General features: G+C 29.0%; 1 protein-coding gene across 2 annotated transcripts in view; it reads left to right on the top strand.

Moving 5' to 3' along the window:
* LOC123261494 (cAMP-specific 3',5'-cyclic phosphodiesterase) overlaps positions 1-22421 on the top strand; it is a 131419-nt gene that overhangs the window by 5414 nt on the left and 103584 nt on the right. Inside the window, exon 1 of one of the 2 annotated variants that reach the window (XM_044723105.1) lies at positions 20061-21275. The exons of the other annotated variant lie outside the window; for it this stretch is intronic. The gene's annotated coding sequence lies outside the window, so the exon portion shown is untranslated. Of the gene's footprint in view, positions 1-20060; positions 21276-22421 lie in introns of those variants that run through there. 2 annotated transcript variants of the gene reach the window in all.

Here is a 22421-nt window from a genome sequence, read left to right as displayed (position 1 = left end):
TTACGACTGTAGGGTATTTTTGGCGGACAAACGTTTGTATTCAGTACTATGTATACTGGCATACTACTCTGTATACATTACTTACTATACACTGAAGATTAAACACTCTACTCTGGTAGTGAAGTGTAGCGGCGTTGGCGCGGTAACCACAACATTCTGAGTTGAGCTTTCACCGTTTAATGTACAAACGCGTGATTTCAGTACGATAGTGGTCAGACGGTAGTTGTCTTTCACTGGAGGCACGTGTAACTAATCCGCCGGTGATTTGTTTCAATAAAATTAATAATGTTTATTAAACTAAGTTATTTTTAGACTTAGGTTTAGAAATAGAGCTTCAGCTATGACTTTAGATCTGGAACTGATAACATTTGTACTGCTTTCGCGTATAAGTAGCTCATAAACAAATAATTAAATAATATAAAGAATCATAATGGGGATTTTTGCTCGGATGTGAAGTTATCGATTGTGATTCAGTGTAAAGTTTATCGTGACAAAGCTTTTTAACAGCGATAGAATTGTACGGTTTCAATTGCAGGTGCAATTGTCTTTGTAGTTTGAGTCGTAGTTTCTGATTTAAATAATATAGTAGCGTGTTTTGGACTAGTAAGTAGTCTTTGTACGTACAATAAATTATATTGTTATTTATAGTAAGTAGTTGCCCTGTCTGTCTATTATTATTTAACAGGGCATTTAGTTTTATCGGTAAAGTTCTTTTATTAGTTAACAGGAGTTAGACAATAAAGACAAATTGTTTTTCGTTTATTATACATAAAACGTGCAATGAATTTACGATTAACTCACGGTTGTTCTGAGGACGCCTATGCAAATAGAAATCGATAGTTGATTATTATTTAGGAAAGTTTCTGCTAAAATAATTGATTATGTTTGTGATGTTGAGTTGTGAGTAGTGGGTACTGATGGCTTTTAAAACTTTTTAAGTAAATATTGGAATTTTTAGCTTGTATAGATTGTAAATATTTAATATTTGGATTTCATATTCTGGATATTAATTATTGATTGATCATCTGGAATATTGTCTGGTAATATCGTTTTTTTTTTTATTTCATTTTTTTAATATTGAATTGAATTTATTCTGGGGAGGGAAATTTTATCTGAGGAAAGTTTTATGGTTAAATAAAATAAAAGAGGAATAAAATAAGAGAGGAGAATAGCGCTGAGAAAGGAAAGTAATGAAATACCCGAATAAGTGCGAAATGTTGTCACGTCGCGCGTGCAGTGAGAGCGGACCACATCCCACTGATGTTTACGTGGGAGCTGGAGCTAATAAAAATGCACCTGGTAATTGCTCTGGGCATCTCTGGGGCAAGCGTCATCATGGACCAACCTCAGCACCTGTGCTTAGTCACGCAAGCAGTCGCGCTCCCCAGCCTATTATCTTGAGGACAAGAAGAAGTTGGCCGGCTGCTCCCAGTAGATGTAGGAGGTGAGATCATGTTTTTTTGTCTAAGCTTCTATTGTGCAACAGGATATTGTATTTTGGATTATATATAATTTTAGAGAGAGATTATTAATCACTCAGGTGTAGATTTATATTTAATTACTATCATCCCCTGATTAAAGTTGTCATTGGGTGGATAATGCTCTGGGTTGATCCAAGATTAAAAGAGCGGTGTCTTTTAGTCAGGGTAAACCGGATCTGTTAAATATTCATGAAAATAATACCTTTCTTTATTATTTTTTTTTTTTTTTTTTTTTTCGTCACGAATCCTGGGAAAAATTGTTTTAAAGTTTACAGCAAAATGGTCTTTTTATTTAACCATGAGGAAATATTGTATGTAAAGACTTTGGGAAAACATTATCCTAAAAGGCTTTTCAAAAATATTATACTTTAAATTACTGATGTAAATTTCTTTTTATTTAAATTACCGAGTAAAAAAGCTGTTCGGATAAATTTTTAAAATGTTTTAAGGTTTGTTATTGTGATATATATTTTTTATAAATTTATTGGCAGTGTAGTTTTATGAGAATTTTTTAAAAAATTATTGAATTGATTTTTTTTTCTGGAAAGTAATTTTAATAAGCTTTTATAGATATAGAGGAAGTAAATAATGAAATTGATATAGAAAATATTTATTTACTGATAAATTATTATTATTAAAATTTTATAAACTTGAAAGAGAACAAGAAGGTAAAAAAAAATTATTATAATATGTGAGTAATATATTTTATATAAAAATTCAAACAAGTGCTTTAGTAAAAATTTTTTTTAAAAGCAATTTTAATAAAACTTTTTTTTTGTAGGATTTCCATATAAATGATGAGTAAAGCATTTTCATTATAATTTTCATAAAAGGGTTTTCTTGAGAGTTTAGCAAAGTAAAGTTTTATTTAATGAAACCCGAATCAGAAATTAACAAATAAAATTTATTAAAATTAAAATTTATTATGACATATTTGATATATTTATTATTAAATAAAAAGGAGCAGCAAGCAAATAAACAGCGAATAGTTGCTAGGAATTAGCATAAGCATAATCAGTAAAACAAATTGATAACAAAGCGTTGCGTGTGCTGTTAAATAGCTGCAGTAATGGAGGAATAGTACGGCATAGCATGTTGCAGGTAAAATAGTAAAATAGTGCGGGACTTCCGCGGGCGGTCAGCACCCGCACGAGATCTTTTACCGGGTAATAACCTCGCCGGCAACATTGAGTGCATGACTAGGTGCTTGCTGGAAGTTTTACGAGTAAAACACCCACACTGATAAAAGATATTAGACGTAGGTCTGTATAAATGTATGATATACATCTATACTTACTAGGAAACCAAAGATAGATGTTTATACTAAGCGCTTGCCTAGAGCACAAAAGTCCTGTCCAAGTATTGACCCGTCTGTCAATGTCTATTCCTTGCACGATCTTTGAGGGATGTGAAAATAAGTTTAACTGTTGATTAGATCTCTATGCCTCCGGGCTTTAGTCTCTTGGTAATATACCCGTTTTTTATCTTATAATATTGAACGACCCCCAAGTACCGAGCCGGCAGAGAGACGAGGGAAAAAATAAGAGCTCATAAAAACCAAATGCTTGGAAAATCAACTTTTAAGATTGATTGTTTACGTCAATCTCTACACTAATTCCACAAAACCAATATCTTTTTTATTGCTTCTTCACTTTTATTTATTATCATTACGCTTTTTTATTTATATTTTTATTTTTATTTATCACCCTCCTTTCAGACAGTAATTATTAACTCGGATAATCAAACATTTACTGTTTCTCTAGGTAATTATTACCCCTTTGTTTTAGTTTTACCAACTCCCCTATTGCGTGATTTCGTTTAATCTATTTGTTATTATCAATACTTAGTACATAAATTATTAGAAAAAAATAAAAAAAAAGCCAAAACAGAAAAAAAAAAAAGCATAATTAAGTAATTTCATTACTTATCATGTAATTATATTTATTGTTCATTTTTGCAGTTGTCTCATGATCTGCATTTATTATTCATAAGCTCAAACGCGGTGATAATTTATTGTTTTACCGGGAAAAAAATTTTAGAGTAATTAATTATTATAATATTAATTAATCTTCTTACTCTCATATTCAATTACAATATTCTGTTATAATAATAATAATAATAATAATAATATTGATACAAAATGATACAAATCTATATTATTAAGAGAATAAGCAAAATTTTGTGGCCAGTGTATTTATATGATAAAATAGATTTTCATGGTAAAATTTGGTATCGTTGGAAAAAAAAATTCATTAGTATCTTGTAAACTATTGACATTATTGAAGATATAAGCTCATCCCGATGTTACACTCATCAAGAGCTTTCATTTGAGTACCCACATCAATTTTTCTTATATTTCATATATTTATATATTTTACAAATACCATATATATAAAATATATCAAAAATGCCATGTTGGTACTTAAATGAAAGGTCTCGATGAGTGTATCATCGAAATGAGTTTATAGCTTAAAAAATGTCAATAACTAAGAAATGACCTTGTATTTTGTGAGCTATTGACATTTTTAAAGATATAAACTCACCCCGACATTACACTCATCAAGATCTTTCATTTATATATGTATATATGAAAAATATATCAAAATGTATGTGGGTACTCAAATGAAAGCTCTTGATGAGTGTAACATCGGGATGAGCTTATATCTTCAAAAACGTCAATAGTTAAGAAATAATGACCTCGTATCTTGTGAACTATTGACATTTTTAAAGATATAAGCTCATCCCGATGTTACACTCATCAAGACCTTTCATTTAAGTACCCACATCAATTTTTTATATATTTATATATATTATATATATGTATATTAGGGTGTGCCAAAATGTCTCCCGTGGAGAACCTTTTAAAATTGGAATTTTGAGTTCCGCTTTTAACAGGGGATGTGTTTGGGCATTCCCTGAGATATTTTGGGGTGAGACGAAGTATTTGATTTTCATAGAATTTTTTAACAGAAGCTTAGTTTAGGCATTTCCGGTGAAAATTCAAAATTTGGCCGGAAGTGCCCAATTAAATCTCCCGTTAAAAATCCTATAAATAATCAAATGAATCCTCTCACTCCAAAATATCTCAGGAAATGCCCAAACACATCCCCTGTTAAAAGCGGAACTCAAAATTCCAATTTTAAAAGGTTCTCCACGGTAGTTACATTTTGGCACACCCTAATGTATATATATATATGATATACATGAAAATGCATGTGAGTACTTAAATGAAAGCTCTTGATGAGTGTAACATCGGGATGTGCTTATATCTTTAAAAACGTCAATAGTTAAAAAATTACAGTACAATTTAACAAAATTTTTTATTTAATAAAGCAAAATTTTATTTATTTACAGTTCACAAGTCACGGCAGTCATATAGTGACTGCAAGGTTGCTACTAATAATAATAAAAATTTAATATAAATAATTTTAATTAAATATAACGAGTCTGTTTATACAAATAAAATATTTGTTCGTCTCTATTTGTATATATACAAGGCAAACGAGCTGGTAGAAAGGCTCAGAATCTTCCACCTTAATTAGTTATATTGCATAAACTTATAATTTATAACTATAACTACAACTATAACTAATTAAACTTATAAATGACCGAAGTGTATTAAACTCTGAGATGAAAGTTAACTTTTATCTGTTAAATATTTATCTTTTAAAAAAAGTCCCATTACTTTTTATTTAAAACTTCCTTTCTCTGAGTACAGCTTGTACGTCAGAGTACTGAGTAATTTATTAGATGGCACCATTAAGATAAATGCTTCATGAAAGTAAATTATTATTTCCTCAATCTTAATAATATACGCAATAATAATTTTGCGAAATGAAGCTTATATACGGAATGATTAATCAGGACCAAGCGAATGGAGATTTACATCATTCTGCTAAATAATTCAATCAAATTATAAATTATATTAGATTAGATAAATCGATAGATGAGTAGCCGGGTGAGTAAAATAATTTTAATTTTGAATTTTTGGACTATTAAAATCAAAATTAAAATAAAAATGACCGGTTGACAGAACCAGAATTATTTGGAGTGTAAAAAAAAATAACTCTTTGATACTCGTTCTCTGATGTGTTGTCGGTATTGGACAAAAGTTAAATAACCACTGGGTAAATTAACGCTCGGTTAGACAATTTGAGTAGCGTTGACTCGTAATTTTCAGGAAACAATCGTTCATTATGCACCTGTTCGATTGGGTGGCTCTCATTACACACCATTATACCCATCATCGCATACTAGACTACACTGTCTGTCTATGGTCTGCCTTTACTCGGCTCTCGTCAAGTTCTATCTGCACTGCGGTCGACATCGATTCATCAGGATCGCCAGATCGATTAATCATTCACTCCATCTATCTTTATCGATATTCTATTTATATTCACGATAATAGCAAATCCAATTATTCTTCGAGATGAAATTTCAGAAAATAATTCAACATTTCATCCATTAAATTATCCGTCCACCGGGAACTGCTCTCGTCTTGTGCTCCCGTAAAATCCGTATATATATTTTCATCCTCATAATTTATAAATTTTATCATTGAAAAGGTAATACATAAATATGTCACTTTTATTGAATACAATATTGGTTTCTAATATATTATGGTAATTTAACCCGTAATACTATTGGCTCTCATAATATATTCATTATTCAAAATTATGCAAAATGTTGTTTCCACAATTCCATAGGAATAGATCCTGACGCTCTTAAATTCAATTTTCTACAAATTGTGACTATTCACATTTATTTCTCATAAGTATTTTATTTCATTTAATTAGTACATTATATTTCTCTATCATATTTTTGACTAATTTTGTTTAGAGTTATAGAAATTTTCCAGCTATTTTTATCCAACCTCAGATTAATTTACTTTGATGAGTTTTTATCAAAAGTTCTGATTGAGAACAATGCGAGGCTTCAATTTACTTCAATCAGAATTTTATTGTTCTCTGTTAAAATTTTTAATCAAATAATCTATTGGTTATTTCCGAAGGAAATATTTTGTAAATTAGAAATCAGTATCTAGAAAAGATGAACATTCACTGTTTTCATAAATTCAACTGAAGGGAGGATAGTGCATTCGTATCCACAATTTGATTTTAATAGAAAAATTTTTCCCATTGTAGGAAATTAATCGCGTGTAAATGGGGATCATTTATATATATTTATTGACAACTTTGGAAGTATTTCTGTACTTGAAAAGAGTTTATTTCTCAACAATGTAAAACGATTTTCATAAAGCTCCTTTGATCATTTCTGATCAAAAGCGCCGAGTACTGCAACGGAGAGCGATATATGATTTTAAATTATTATAATTTGTTTCAAAAGGGATTTTGATCAAGCATTAGAACAATTTTTTCAAGAAAAATAATATTTTTTCAGATTCTACTCTGAAAAAAAAATTAACTTGAATCTAGAGAAAAATTTTTAAACCAAGAAAATAATTTTGAAGAGTTTAATTGTCTTAAATCAAGACGAAATATTTTTGAATCAAGTAAAATTAACTTAAACCAAGAAAAATATCTTAATTTAAGAATTTTTTTACTCAAATTAAGACGATAAAATTCTTTAAAATTATTTACTTGATTTAAGTTAATTTTTTTTTTCTGTGTACACTAAAAAAAAAAAATTAGGAAAACAGTTGACCCCGAAGACCATCCCTGCAACTTCCCGCTAATTCCATACCTGGGCGCTTAAAATTGCATTTACGACGTTTTTGAGCTCTTCGAGCTCAAAAAGATAACTTTTCTATGCTTTTGAGCTTTTCAAGCTCAAAAGTTTGACAGAAGGTTGATAAAACACTATTTTTTGAGTTTTCATACCGCAATAACTTTTGAATGAATGAACCGATTTTCACGCGGTTGGCGGCATTCGACGTAGTTTTTTAAGCCTTATAAAAAATTTTTAAGTTTATATTGATCAAACTAGAAATTTCGGCGTAATTCCGAAAAAACACTTTTTTGGGTTTTCTTTCCTGCACGATATCTCTCGAACGAATTAACCAATTTTGACCGGATTAGCGGCGATCGACGTGGTTTTTCAAGATTAAGAGCTGATTAGTTTTTGGAGTTGATCGATAAAGCGTTTCGAAAGTTATTCCAAAAAAACCACTTTTGAAAAATTTTTTTTTTTCAGTTTTTTTTAGATTTTTCGAAATCTATCGGTTCGAATCGATCCAAATTGTATCCAAAATCTAAGTTTGGACAAGCCCTTTCGAATGGCGCCAACCGCGATCGAATCGGTGGAGCCATTCAATAGCTATGAGAGGTTTACATACACACACACACACACACACACACACACACACATAGTGACACCCTCACGGGGATAGTCAGGAAAGCTTCCTGTGACCCTCAAACGTCGAGATCTGATGAAAACTCGATTTTTGTAAAACTAGGTAAAACCAATAACTTCCCGATTTTTGAAAATCTGAGATTTTCTTAGCGGGAAGTTAAAAATTAACTTTAATCAAGAGAAAAATTCTTAAAACAAAAAAATAATTTTGAAGAGTTTTATTTTCTTAAATCAAGACAAAAAATTCTTTAATCACGTAAAATTAACTTAAACCAAAAAAAATATAGTTTAAGAATTTTTTTTTTACTCAAATGAAGATCAAATTCTTCCAAATTATTGACTTGAATTTTTTCTCTGTGGTTTTGTTGTTTGACTTTTTTAAAAATACAAGGATACTAATCTTATAATCGTGCCCGTAGGCAACTAATCCTACGATAGTAACGATAGTAACATACTTCTCTAGGGACATGAATTTTTTCCACTCTATTTTAGTATCCATGATCAATCCAGATCACCATAAACTTTTCCCAAGTATTTATAAATTCAAAAATAGTAATTACACGTTCCTCGTTTGATCTGTAAATAATTTTGTTTTGAAATGATTACTGCGAGTGAGGGTATTTTTATTGCTACATTTGAAACAGTAATCCGAGGTTGTTTATTCAGAAAAAAGAGAGAGTAGAGAGTTTAGATACAGAAACACCAACTCCAGATTCGTATCATATCAACAAAATATAACAGAGCATACATTTATAAATGCGCGTAACTAACCGAGCATGAGGGAAATCAATATTAGGCCGGTAGAGTAGAGTGTTTCCAGTAAATACATAACTTCTGCAGCAGGGTTTGTTTTCTTAGTTATCAACAGCACCCTTCTGTATCACTATTTAACCAACACGCTTTTTTATCGCTCACCAGCATTGCAGATTAAGCATCCAAATATTAAACACCCCTTGATATGCTGACGTCACTCAAGCCAGACACTCCTACCCCTCTTTAAGTTCATCGGAATAATTTACGAAAATGGCTTTTGCTGCGTAAATATTTACTTACGGAAGACTAACTTACGCCGACACTTAGTACAATAAATATAATAATTTTTAGCAAAAGTAGGTCGCGCGTAATGTCATTTCAAAAAAGCTACACTATACAATGGACAATATACATGTCATACATAAATACAAACAAGTACACATTTGAGAGATTTACTCTCGGTTAAAAAACAAATAGAATAATAATAACAAAGCACTTTAATCTTGCAATGAATGCATGTTCACATTAATACCGAATACATCATCGGCAATGTCATTTTGTTTTCATTACAATCCACTCTTTAAATACTACCTTTTGCTATTAAAGCCTGTATTTATTGTCTCGATTTACAAACAATTTCCATAAATTTAATTGCCTACTCATACCGCTAAATAGTAGTTTATTTCGTCGGCTAATCTCGCATAATTATTGAAATATAATTACTGAATTACGTATGAGATTAATAGACGCGTAAATATTAATATTATAATTATCCAGAGCCACGGTGGTGTCACTTGCCAATGCTCTCACTATCCCCCACTCTTCAAAGCAAAGTGAATTGAACATAGCGGAATTAGCCGAAGAAAATGGAGTTTTTTAAGGAGATCTAAGTACCCTTCTAGTGTTAAGAATGTCTATAAAAAAATAATACGTAGAAATACTTTTGTTATCTTAAAATTAATTTTTAAATTAATTAATAACATTTTTGAAAAAATTTCCGAAAAATTTACTTTTATTTTTTCAATCAAATTCAATGAAAATAAAATTTTTTTTAAATCGTTAACTGTATTAAAATTTTAACCAAATACACGAATAATGGAATCTCCATTTACTTACACAGGAAAAAAGGTTCACTTGAGCCAAGAAAATATCGGCTGCCCAATTTTAAAACACAGCAACTGCAAAATTTTTATACCTGATTTTTTGTAGTATTTTTGCATTTCTTATGACTTTTAGACCTTAATTTCAAGTATTTTTTCTTTAAGATATTTATAGTCATGTATTTTCTATTCATAAATCAAATTTTTTATCAATTTGGCGCGCAAACTTTTTTTTAATAAGAAAAATTTTTAAAAATCTTAAAATTGTCAGTTACTGTGTTTTGAAATTGGGCAGCCGATATTTTTCTTCCTAATTATTTTCTTGAGCGAAAAAAAAATTTTTTTTGACAAGAAATTTCACTTATTCCAACAAAATTAATTCTCTTGCTTTAAGAAATACGTATCTTGATCCAAGAAAATTTATTTAAGTCAAGAAAACCTTGTTTTGAGAAAATTCAGCCTCTTGCTCCAAAAAATTTAGTTCTTGATAAAAGTAAATTTTCTTGTCTTGAGAAAATTTCTCTCTTGCTCCAATAAATTAAATATAAAGATAGAAGTAAATTTTCATTAATATTTTTATTGATTAACATGTCAAATGGGAAGATCAAATAATATTTCATCATTTTTTTTCATTCAATATGTATAATTGCACGCTAAAATAATATAAAATGGGTATTAAATATTCAAGAGAAAAATTTTCTCAAGGTGAGAAAATTTATTTCTCAGCTGAAGTAGGTGGCGCTCCTTCCCTAAAGTATTCAAAAATCTTGATCAAATATAAAAATTTAATGACACTGAAGTTAGAAGACGTGTAAAAATTTTTGATTTTTTTTTCTTAATTAAATTACAACTAAAAAGATATTTCTCAAAAATTGAACTTATAGTTTTTCAAGTTTTTTACATGTGACAATTTTTTTTTTAATTTCTGAATTGAAATTTTTTCAATAAAAATTTTGAAATGTCGGTTAACTTCATTTTCATAAAATTGATTGTATCAAGTATTTATGATAATTTGAATTAAGAAAAAATTACTTCCACCAAGAATAGAATTTCAAGAAAAATTTTTACTTCGGCCAACACAACTTCGGTCTTCCTTCAGACACCCGAAAATTTTCTTGAGCGAAGAATTTTGTTCTCCAGTCAAGAAATTTTTCTTTCTGTATACATGTAAAAATTACAATTTTCAAACCTAATTATTTAATTAAATATCCCGGAAATTTACTGATTTTTAATTTTTTTATTAATTATTACGCTACGGAAATTGAATTTACAAATTTTCAGGAAGTTTTAAAAATTTGACTACCTCACGTGGATCTCCTTAATGACTCTAATCATTGAAATTGAATCGAATCTACTGTATGAAGTAATTATAATCACTAAATAATTAATAACGAATCGTTGGTTATAAATGGGGGCTGTTATCAGTGATTAATTAGCGCGTATAAATTAAATGTTGAGTACAGAGCAGGAAGAAGAGAAACAGCGGCAATAAATCTGTGTTTTAATAACATTAATGAATTAAGGGATTTGGGTATTCGGGCGTGTTGGGTCTCGTGATGTGATATAAGTGAGAGATGTGGTAGATCTACTTTAGTATGACTCTCGGGTGAGATTATTGATTGGTATGGCTGCCTGTTGCGTTTGCTAGGGCTATATAGAGTAAAAGTGTATGTACATCAGTGGTATAACGTCTTTTATACCCATCAACGAGCGATACCTTCCCTACATATTATACACATCTATCACTCTCCTCTTTAGTTATTCTCTCAGCCTCAGCTCGTTCATATCTCCCTTGCTATAGCTATATCTATGTCATATCTTATATCTATATCGACATCAGTGTGCTCAAGTATTATATATACCTATATCTCCTTTTTAGCGGTGATATTAAGCTCGGGCGTGAGCATAAGCAGAAGCTGGGTCTATTCGCGCAACTCTTATACAACTAGGACGGAAATTCAATCCCTTACGAGCTTCCAGCCGAGGGCGGCAACCCTTTTACATTTTTCTTCCCTGATAATTTATACTCGGATATATTTATTTTTAATTTATAAATATCATTTTTCTAACGTTTTTTTTTATTAGCTAATAATAAAAACACTTTTTTTTTTGATAAAATATTGCGGAAATTTTTAATTTTAAAAAATTATTTTTCACTGCAATTAAATTTTTTGTTCGTGATTAAAGTTGAAAAAAATATAAGGGTTTTAATTATTTTATAGAGTTTGTTCAACAGTACGCTTCATTGATTTTATTGAATGCCAAATGTGCAGTGAAATTTGTCAATAAATGAACTTATAAATTAATCGATTAAATTAATACTACTGGGAAAATTTTAATGAGCTTCAATAGTAATAATTAATGTTTAATTATACACTGAATTTATTGGTCATTGATCAAGTCATTAGAAATGCCAAAAATATCTGTGTCTAAATGATTGCTAAACGAATAATCATAACTAGCAACCTTGCAGTCATTATGTGACTGCCGTGACTTGTGAACTATAAATAAATAAAATTTTGCTTGATTAAATAATGACTTTTGTTACATTGCACTGTACTTTTTTAACTATTGACGTTTTTAAAGGTATAAGCTCATTATGATGTTACACTCATTAAGAGCTTTCATTTGAGTACCCACATGCATTTTTGATATATTTTTCATATATACATACATATATATATATAGTAAATATTTTAAAGATCTAAGCTCATTCCGATGTTACACTCATCAAGAGCTTTCATTTAAGTACCCACATGCATTTTTTGTATATTTTTCATATATACATATATATAATATATATAAATATATGAAATATATGAAAAATTGATGTGGGTACTCAAATGAAAGGTCTCGATGAGTGTAATGTCGGGATGAGCTTATATCTTTAAAAATGTCAAAAGTTCACAAGATACAAGGACTTTTTTTAATTATGTTAAATTGCACTGTACTTTCTTAACTATTGACGTTTTTAAAGATATAAGCTCATCCCGATGTTACATTCATCAAGAGCTTTCATTTGAGTACTCACATGCATTTTTGATATATTTTTCATATATACATATATATAATATATATAAATATATGAAAAATTGATGTGGGTACTCAAATGAAAGGTCTTGATGAGTGTAACATCGAGATGAGCTTATATCTTTAAAAATGTCAATAGATCACGAGATACAGGATCATTTCTTAATTATGTATCTAGAGATAGAGCATTTTCGAATGCAGCCTAACTACTTATTATCATGAATTGACTATTGGTGAGAATGATATGAAAACACGAAAAGTCACAACTCCAGGTCAAGATTTTTCTAACAATACCAAATTTAACCATAAAATCCCACTTTATCATATAAATATACTGGCCACAAAATTTTGCTTATTCTCTGAATAGTATAGATTAATAATTGTAATTGGTAACGGAGCTTTAAATCAAAAATAAAATATGATATATAGCCGGGAGTAATATAATATAAAATGGTTTTAAATATAACCCAAGGACATAAATAAATAGCTGGGGTATTAAAGGACAGAGTTGGGAATGTCGAGTTGGTTGGTATTACAGTGATTTTGCAATGAGCCAATATCATCAGACGTGAAATGCTAATGAAGCTTGTCTATAGTGCTCGATTATTAATCGACATAAAGTGGGCTTTGTTATACGCATACGTACATCCCGCATCCACCCGTTATTTAGCGGCTATAACTGAGCCTATATCTATGTTTATGCAACCTATAGACATAACGCATGTATTCATAACAGTATATTCACATAAAGAGGAATATTATATTATTGTGTACTTATGTGTATTAGTGTGCAGTCGCGAGTATGTCGAAACGCGCACGCGTCTAAGCTATATCGACCCCCCCGAGCTGCCTGGTGGAGGCATCTGAGCTGTCTGTTCTGTTCGCAGCTGCTTCAACCCAAACTCAACTCTCAATATCAACTTTGTTATCCGATCTCATTTATTTCATTTTATTTCATGTTTTTTCCCCCTACTCTCTTTACTATCTCTTCCCGATGTTTTTATTTCCCGAGTTTTCGATTACACCGCGAATTCGCAATTACGTGGTTAAATTCTCGAGGACTTATCTCTGCTAATGTCCGATTAGAAGTTTTTTATTGTCGTTTAAATTTTAATTCTTTTACACAGAAAATTTTTATAATTAAATAACAAATTTATTGATTCAAAATTTTTTATAAAGTGGCTTAAAAATGTAAAGATATAAGAAAATTATTATTATTAATTATTAATAAAAAAAAATTTTATTATTAATAAAAAAAATTTTTCTTATAGAAATTAAAAGAAGAATTATTAATAAAATTTCTTTAAGTTTTCTTAATAAAAATTTTTCATAAAGTGGCTTAAAAATTTAAAGATATAAGAAAATTATTATTATTAATTATTAATAAAAAAAAAAATTTAATTATTAATAAAAAAAATTTTTCTTATAGAAATTAAAAGAAAAATTATTAATAAAATTTTTTTTTCTTAATAAAAATTTATTAATTAAAAATTTTTTAAAGTGGCTCAAAAATTTAAGGATATAAGAAAATTATTAATAAAAAAAATTTTTCTTATAGAAATTAAAATAAAAATTATTAATAACATTTTTCAAAGTTTTTTTTTAGTAAAAATTAATTTTTTAAATAAAATTTAAAAAATAATCAAAGAAAATACAAAATTAAAATCTAGAGTGAAGCACTTAAAGCACAGAAATTAATAAACCTCATAACGACACCAATTAACTCGTGCCCAAATTTCCGACGTGTTTATTTCTAGCCTCCGCGTCACGCCTAATATACAAATATAAATATATAGATAGATAAACGCGATATGCAGTTGAGTATGTGCAGAGAATAAAAGTGCTATCGAGAGTATGCACTCGAGAATTTAAATTTAAAATAAAAATGCGTGAGATAGCGAGAGGTTGGCTCCTCTCGCTCTGATATTTTATATACCTATCTGAGTATAATATCAGTACGCACTAAAAATTTAAGCATACAAACTAAAAGGTTGATGCTGAAAACACAAAATAGCTCGGAGTAGAGTTTCCATCGAAGGAACAAAGCTCCCGTGGAGCCATACGAGGAGAGGTTGAGGGCTTGAAAGGTTTTTGTTTACATTTTTTCCAGTAAATTTTCTCGCTACATTGACGCGATAGAGCTGAGGCTGAGGCTGAGGTAGTTTTCCGGACAGTTGAACACAAAGTTCGGGAATATAGTTATAATATAATACTGTATGAGTGAGGTATACACTTATGTAAATGTATGTGGGTGTATGGAAAATATGAAGAGTGAGTGGATGGAACATATGTATAGTGTCATTCTCTATTATGTGTAGTTGACGAGTGAATTGAATAGAAGTGAAATATGTTATAGATTGCTTGTTCCAAGTGATTTCCATTTTTGTTTTTAAATATATTATGTATTATATGTTATACATTATATTATATTATTTTATTTATCGATGCGGGTTGGGTTAGTCTATACCAACCGAATTAAATACTAATTCCGGGTAGTATAATTTAATATAATATTGTTTAGTTGGGTAATTGAGTTGCCAGCATGTCGATGTTGATATTTGCTGGTAAGGCTCAGAGAACTCTGCTATGGCTCCAGAGGCTCGATGCTTCGAGTGTCCGGCGAATAATGATATTACAGTATAGTACAGAGAGCTATAATATTATAAAAATTATTTTTCTTTTAATATAAATACGAGCTACGGAAATATTGGGCGTGACTGGGTTTGATTATCAGTTTTATTTAGATTATTTTGTTATTTTTTAAAAATTTTAAGAGATTTTTTTTTATAAATCTCCAATATTTTAACTTGAGTGGATTTGAAATAATTAGTTATCTAAAAAAAATTTTGTCTTATAAATATAAAAATTTATTGAATTTTTATACAAAGGCTATAATGTTTTTAATACTAAATTGAATTAAAACTAGCAATCTTGTAGTCATTATGTGACTGCTGTGACTTGTGAACTATAAATAAATAAAATTTTGCTTAACCCTAGACTGGTCAACAAACGCGACCTAATGACTTTGGTCGAGTAATGAGGGATTTGCCGCAATACTTTTAGAGCGTACAGTGTTGCCAGTTCATACTCGTTTGACAGGCAGAGACTAAAGGTGTTTTCGGCAACGCCGCGGACAAAAAACTACTTACGCGGCGTCACGCTCATAGGGTGACCAGGGTTAATAAAATAATGACTTTTGTTAAATTGCACTGTAATTTTTTAAATATTGATTTTTTTAAAGATATAAGCTCATTCCGATGTTACACTCATCAAGACCTTTTATTTGAGTACCCACATGGCATTTTTCATATATTTTGTATATATAGTATTTGTGAAATATATAAATATATAAAATATATGAAAAATTGATGTGGGTACTCAAATGAAAGGTCTCGATGAGTGTAACATCGGGATGAGCTCATATCTTTAAAAATGTCAATAGTTCACAAAATACAAGGTCATTTCTTAACTATTGACATTTTTAAAGATATAAGCTCATTCCAATGTTACACTCATTAAGAGCTTTCATTTGAGTACCCACATGCATTTTGATTTATTTTTCATATATACATATATATAAATATATGAAAAATTGATGTGGGTACTCAAATGAAAAGTCTTGAAGAGTGTAACATCGGGATGAGCTTATATCTTAAAAAATGTCAATAGTTCACGAGATACAAGGTCATTTCTTAATTATGTATCTAGAGATAAATTTTCGAATGCAGCCTTAATACTTATCATTGTAAATTGACTATTTGTGAGAATGCTATAGAATGTGAGAATGCTATAAAACCTTGAAAAGGAACAAATTCAAGTCAAGACTTTTCCAACGATACCAAATTTAACCATAAAAACTCAATTTATCTTATAAATACACTAACCACAAAATTTTGCTTATTCTCTTAATAATATAAATTACCGTAAAAAAAAACATTTATTCATAATTAATAATTAATAGAGCTTATTAAATCTTTAGTTTAAAAATAATTTTCTTTAAAAAAAAAAATTTATAAAAAAATTTCTCCAGAGAATTCCACCATAACAAAATAATTGCAAGTAGTACAAAGTATATCAGATCAGACATGTGCAAAACAGCGAATATAATGTTATATATACGTAATAATACCATATGAACATACAACATGAATATCTAAAGTTGTAGCGAGCACAAAAGCTTGAAACCGGTGGCCCTGGCCGGTACCCGGAAGATCTGACGCTTTTCCGGATGCTACGTCACTGGATGGCCCGCAAGCGCTGGTGCCTAGTCTGGTATAGTTCAAGCACACACCTACACTCACACACACACACACACACATAACATGAGTGGGAGAGTGTGTGTCTGGTGGATCGCCGCGAGTCGAGCTTAGCAAACAACAGGAGCAAGTAGTGTAGAGACCGGTGTGGAGCGGCCTGCCTCGGAGAGGACGAGAGAGGGCGGCCCCGTGTGCTGCCGATAGCGGATAGCGGGAGAGCTACCATATAGATGGATACGATCCCTCTACTCTCTGCTCTCTGCTCCCCGTTAGTCGGCTCTCGGCCGTCGTCATCGTCTGGTACAGGTTACACCAGATACGTCACGCGATTTAGTTATTGTTTATCAATTTTATCATTTACTTAAATCACTTCGTTGTTATTGTTGACAACCGCGGATCGTAAATCTCAAAAAGTTTCAATTTTTCCTTAAATTTATTTTTAAAAATTACTAAAAAAAAATCCGGACAATTTTGGAGGTACAATTTGGAGCTGGTTGAAATAATTATAAATATTGGATGGGTTTTTATATTTTTATTTTTATTATTATTGTATTTTGTGGTCTCGTGAACGGTGACCTCTATTGTGGTGATATCTCGAGCACTCTCGCAAATACCTTCTATTCCACCCATTCCCTTGCTTTCCCGGTTTTCCATTTCCTTTTACTCGGATATAATGCTTTGACTAGGGAACAGAGACGTCGAAAGATTTTACGTTGTACACTGTAGACTGTATTCTATATAATACTGCTCTCCTGAGTGCTGTAACATCCCTCGAGGTGCGATTTGTTTAGTTTATTGCGATAGTTTTCCCAAAAATTCTTTAGTGGGGAACGTAAAGGAAGATCTAAGGGAAGGTGTAAGGTTGTATTGAAAGAGAGAGGGAAAGATACCGGAGAAACTCGGAAATTTATGGTGCTGAAAATAGAAGGCTGATTATTGTTTGGTTTTTTTCTTTTAAAATAACGTGTTGAAATGTTATTTATAGTTCTGAATTTATGAAATTTATTGCCAACGAAATTTTGTTTTTTTCTTGTGAAAATAAGATTTGTTTGATGTAAAGAGAAACTTTAAAGAAATTAATTTTAAATAAATGTTATTGTAGTCAATTTTTTTAAATTAAAGAAATATTTTAAAAATTTGAAAAATATTTAAATATTAGATAAATATTTAAATATTCGAAAAATATTAAAATATTATATTTTAATATTTATCTAATATTAAAATATTAGAAGAATATTAAAATATTAGAAAAATATTAAAATATTCGAAAAATATTATATTATTAGATAAATATTAAAATATTCGCAAAACATTGAAATAGAAAAATATTAGAAATATTTAAAAAATATTAAAATATTAGAGAAATATTAAAATATTCGAAAAATATTAAAATATTAGATAAATATTTAAATATTCGAAAAATATAAAAATATTAAACAAGTATAAAAATATTAAACAAATATTAAAATATTAGAAGAATATTAAAATATTAGAAAAATATTAAAATATTAGAAAAATATTATATTATTAGATAAATATTAAAATATTCGCAAAATATTGAAATAGAAAAATATTAGAAATATTTAAAAAATATTAAAATATTAGAGAAATATTAAAATATTCGAAAAATATTAAAATATTAGAGAAATATTAAAATATTCGAAAAATATTAAAATTTAAAAAATTTATTGTAGATAATTTTTTTATTATTTAAAGCTTATTTTAAAAACTTGAGTTTTACTTGCAAAAAAAAATAAGATCGACTTTGAAAAGCTCATTTTTAAATTCCACTGGTTTAACTTCACCCTTTCCTTGATAAAAAAACCGATAGTCTGTATTTCAGTGGTTATTTGTGTAAATAAAATCCATTTGAATTTTTAATTTAATTCTGGTGAGAATGTCGATAGATTTAATTAAACTGTATTGTCCCGAGTGTTTGTTTATAATTTTAATCTCACAGAAAGTCGAATATATTTACATAACCTTATAATTTCTATGTCGTATATATTTATTTATGTTATTTTCCGAGTAAATTATAAAAGTGATAGCTCTGGGGATTTAACACAAGTCAAGGTTATTTAGAGCAAGTATCACATTAAATATTAGATGGAGATGAAGTTGTTACAAGTAAAGACCGAGTAGAGTTAAGAGGAAATGGAAAAGTTAGTTTTTAGTCTCTCGTTTTGATTGAGTTGGGATTTAAATTTAAGATATAAAAATACGCCGGCTCAAGGTGTACTTTTCATTAACTTTCATTCATTTATTTTTAAGTAGGTGGATGTTATTCAAAAACCGTTAAATAACCACAATAATAATTATTATTATTATTGTGGTTAAATTTTGAAAAAGTTGAGAATTTGGTAATATTAATAACGATAAAGAAAATAATATTGGAGCGTAGATTAGAAAGAGCAGGGTGAGAAAATCTAAAGAGAAAATATAGTAAAGGCAAGGGATGAAAGGCGTGGGTGAAGCGGAAGAGGGGTTAGAGTGTGAGAAGGGTTCGTGATAAACGAATAGGGGCTTGCCAAATGGTTTTAGGTAGCTACGGGTTATAGCCAGGGATACCAGTTCGATCGAGACCAAAAATATATATTATAATAATAAAAATAAAAATAAAAATAATTACAATAGTTGTAATAAATAGAGCTAAAGACTGACAATATTACATTTCAGTTGGAACATATTTCTTCTTTTCCTTTTTTTTTCTAAATAAAAAAACACTGAAAAATAAACTAAAAATTTTCAATTAGATTTTTTTTAAAAGTACTTTTCTATTTAGTTTAACTTTTAGAGAAGTTTTTTTTGTAAAAAATAAATAGTTGTTCTGAAATTTTAATTAGATATTTTTTACAGAAAACTTTTATTAAAGGTAATTAATTTTTATAAATTGAGGGTGGCTTTGAATGTAGCTGGAATAATTTTTTTTTTTATTAATTTAATTAAAAGGAGAATTATCTTGATAAAAACTTATTTTTTTTTTTAATTCTTTGAAGACAATGCTTTGTTATTTTTTCTTCATTTTTCTATTGAAGGTAATTACAAGTAAATTTTTTTTTTTAATTTAATAAATTGAAAAGTATTTAAAAAAATATTAAATTTTATTTTTCAGTGTTGTAACAATTTATAAATAGATAAAAACAAAGACTTACTGTCAACAATCATAACTCTGTGATTGAGTTAAAATTAAATTTCTTACTATTGAAACTATGTAATACAATATAACGTTAAGATAAATATACTTAGCGGAAATAACAGAAAGTTCCGGTACGTCAAACGTTATTAAGACGCAAGTGAATTTGTATTTATTAACTGAGTGGTATTAGACAAATGATGAATCGATAAAAGTGGCTATTAATAGTGGAATAATGTGATTGAAATTAATAAAACGATTTGATGGACATCAATGCTTAATAAAGCATTATCAATAATAATAATAATAATATAATAATGTGTTCACATGGAGATAATTATAGATATATTATTATAATATAATATTTATGATGAAGAAGAAAAATTAATAATGAATGAGTGAAGATAAAGCTTGCTGGAGACGCAGACGTCGCCGGTGGCTGTGTTGATAATGTCTGGGATTATCATATCGATGATAAAAATGAAGATACTGATGGTGAAGATGATGCAGGTGGCTCTTGTGCCCCCAATAAGTTGAAACCTAGAGAGAAGTAGTTAATAGAAAAACAAAAAAAAAAAAAAAAAAAAAAAAAATAGATGATTGATAAATGATTAAATTAATGTAATTAATTACTAATTCAAATTTGGGGAAGAAATTTGTGAGAAAAAGCAAGAAGAAGAAGAAGAAGAAGAAGAAGAAGAAGGTCTTGATGGTGGATCCCTTATGTTTTGACGGAGCTTCAGTAGGGTACCGAAGTGGGGGGCACGTGGTCGTGCTGCCTGCCGTGCGCCGGCGGCGGCGGGCGAGGACCTCCTGGAGGACTTAGTTCTGGTGTGGGTTCCGGTTCCGGTTCTGGGAACCCCGGATCCTTGGGCGAACCCGAGAGCAAGTCCTCGATTATTGTTTGCCACAGCAATAAGCGCCAGAAGAACCAGAAAAGCAGCATCACGAGTGTTATTAAGAGCACCTGTAAGCGTAGTGGTAGTAATAATAATTCTGGGGACTTGGACGATCTAGAGGCTCTCGACGCCGCTGTTGAGGCTGTCGCTACTGGAGCTTGCTTTCCCGGTACCAAAGGCTCTAAGGATAATAGTTACCAGAACTCGGAGGACTCTAATAACAAGGACGGGAACACTCAGCACCGGCTCAGTCCCAGGTTGCATGATATTGAGGAGGAGGATGATGAAGAGTGTCGACATACTAAAGAAAGGTTAGTTTTTCTATTTTATTTTTTAGTAAATAAAAAAAAATTATGGGTACAAGGTAATTATTTACATGGGTCAAACCATGCTAGTCCATGTTAAATAATTTTTTTTTTTATTAAATTGATCAATTTTTTTTTTTAGTTTGTTTTTTTATGTAGTTAAAAAAACAAACTAAAAAAAATATAAAATAGAAATTTTATCTAAAATCATGAAAGCCAAAAATTTTTTTCAATTCTTAAAGGCGATTTTTTTTTTTTTATCAAATTGATCAATTTTTTTTTTTAGTTCGCTTTTTTATGTACTTTAAAAAAAAAATGTATCAAAGAAAGATAAAATAGAAATTTTATCTAAAATATGAAAGCCAACACTTTTTTCAATTTTTAAAGGTAAAAAAATCTTTTTTTTTTTTGATCAAATTAATCAATTTTTTTTTTAGTTCGTTTTTTTATGTACTTTAAAAAAAAATATATCAGAGAAAGATAAAACAGAAATTTTATATGAAAGCCAAAATTTTTTTCAATTTTTAAAGGCAATTTTTTTTTTTTTTGATCAAATTGATTAATTTTTTTTTTTAGTTCGTTTTGTTATGTACTTTAAAAAAAAATATATCAAAAAAAGATAAAATAGAAATTTTACCCAAAAATATGACAGCCAAAATTTTTTTCAATTTTTAAACGCATTTTTTTTTTTTTTTTTTTTTGATCAAATTGATCAACTTTTTTTTAAATCATTCGTTTTTTTATGTACTTTTCAAAAAAAAAATATGTTAAAAACATCAAAAAAAGATAAAATAGAAGTTTTATCCAAAAATATGAGAGCAAAAATTTTTTCCAATTTTTAAAGGCAAAAAAGCTATCGAAATCTTTGTTTTTTTCTTTCACGACATTTTTTATCATAATTGCGCCGTAAAAACAAGCATAATCAAAAAAAAATTTAGAAATGTTAATTTTGTTAACTTGTAAATAATTACCGAATATAATTTTTAAAAAAGTTTCTTTGTAATAGTTTATCGTGATTTTTTTAATTATTTAAGCTTTTCAAATTTTATTATTGTCTTTTTAAAGAATATGAAAAATTTTTATACTTTTACTGCATTCACTCTCAATTTTTTTACAATATTTAAATTTTTCTATGAATGTGAAATCAAGGAT

The sequence above is a fragment of the Cotesia glomerata genome, linkage group LG3 (assembly GCF_020080835.1).
Source record: "Cotesia glomerata isolate CgM1 linkage group LG3, MPM_Cglom_v2.3, whole genome shotgun sequence".
In the NCBI taxonomy this organism is placed as follows: domain Eukaryota; kingdom Metazoa; phylum Arthropoda; class Insecta; order Hymenoptera; family Braconidae; genus Cotesia; species Cotesia glomerata.
The sequence above is the reverse complement of the archived record's forward strand: the minus strand, read 5'-3'. Positions and strand labels throughout refer to the sequence as shown.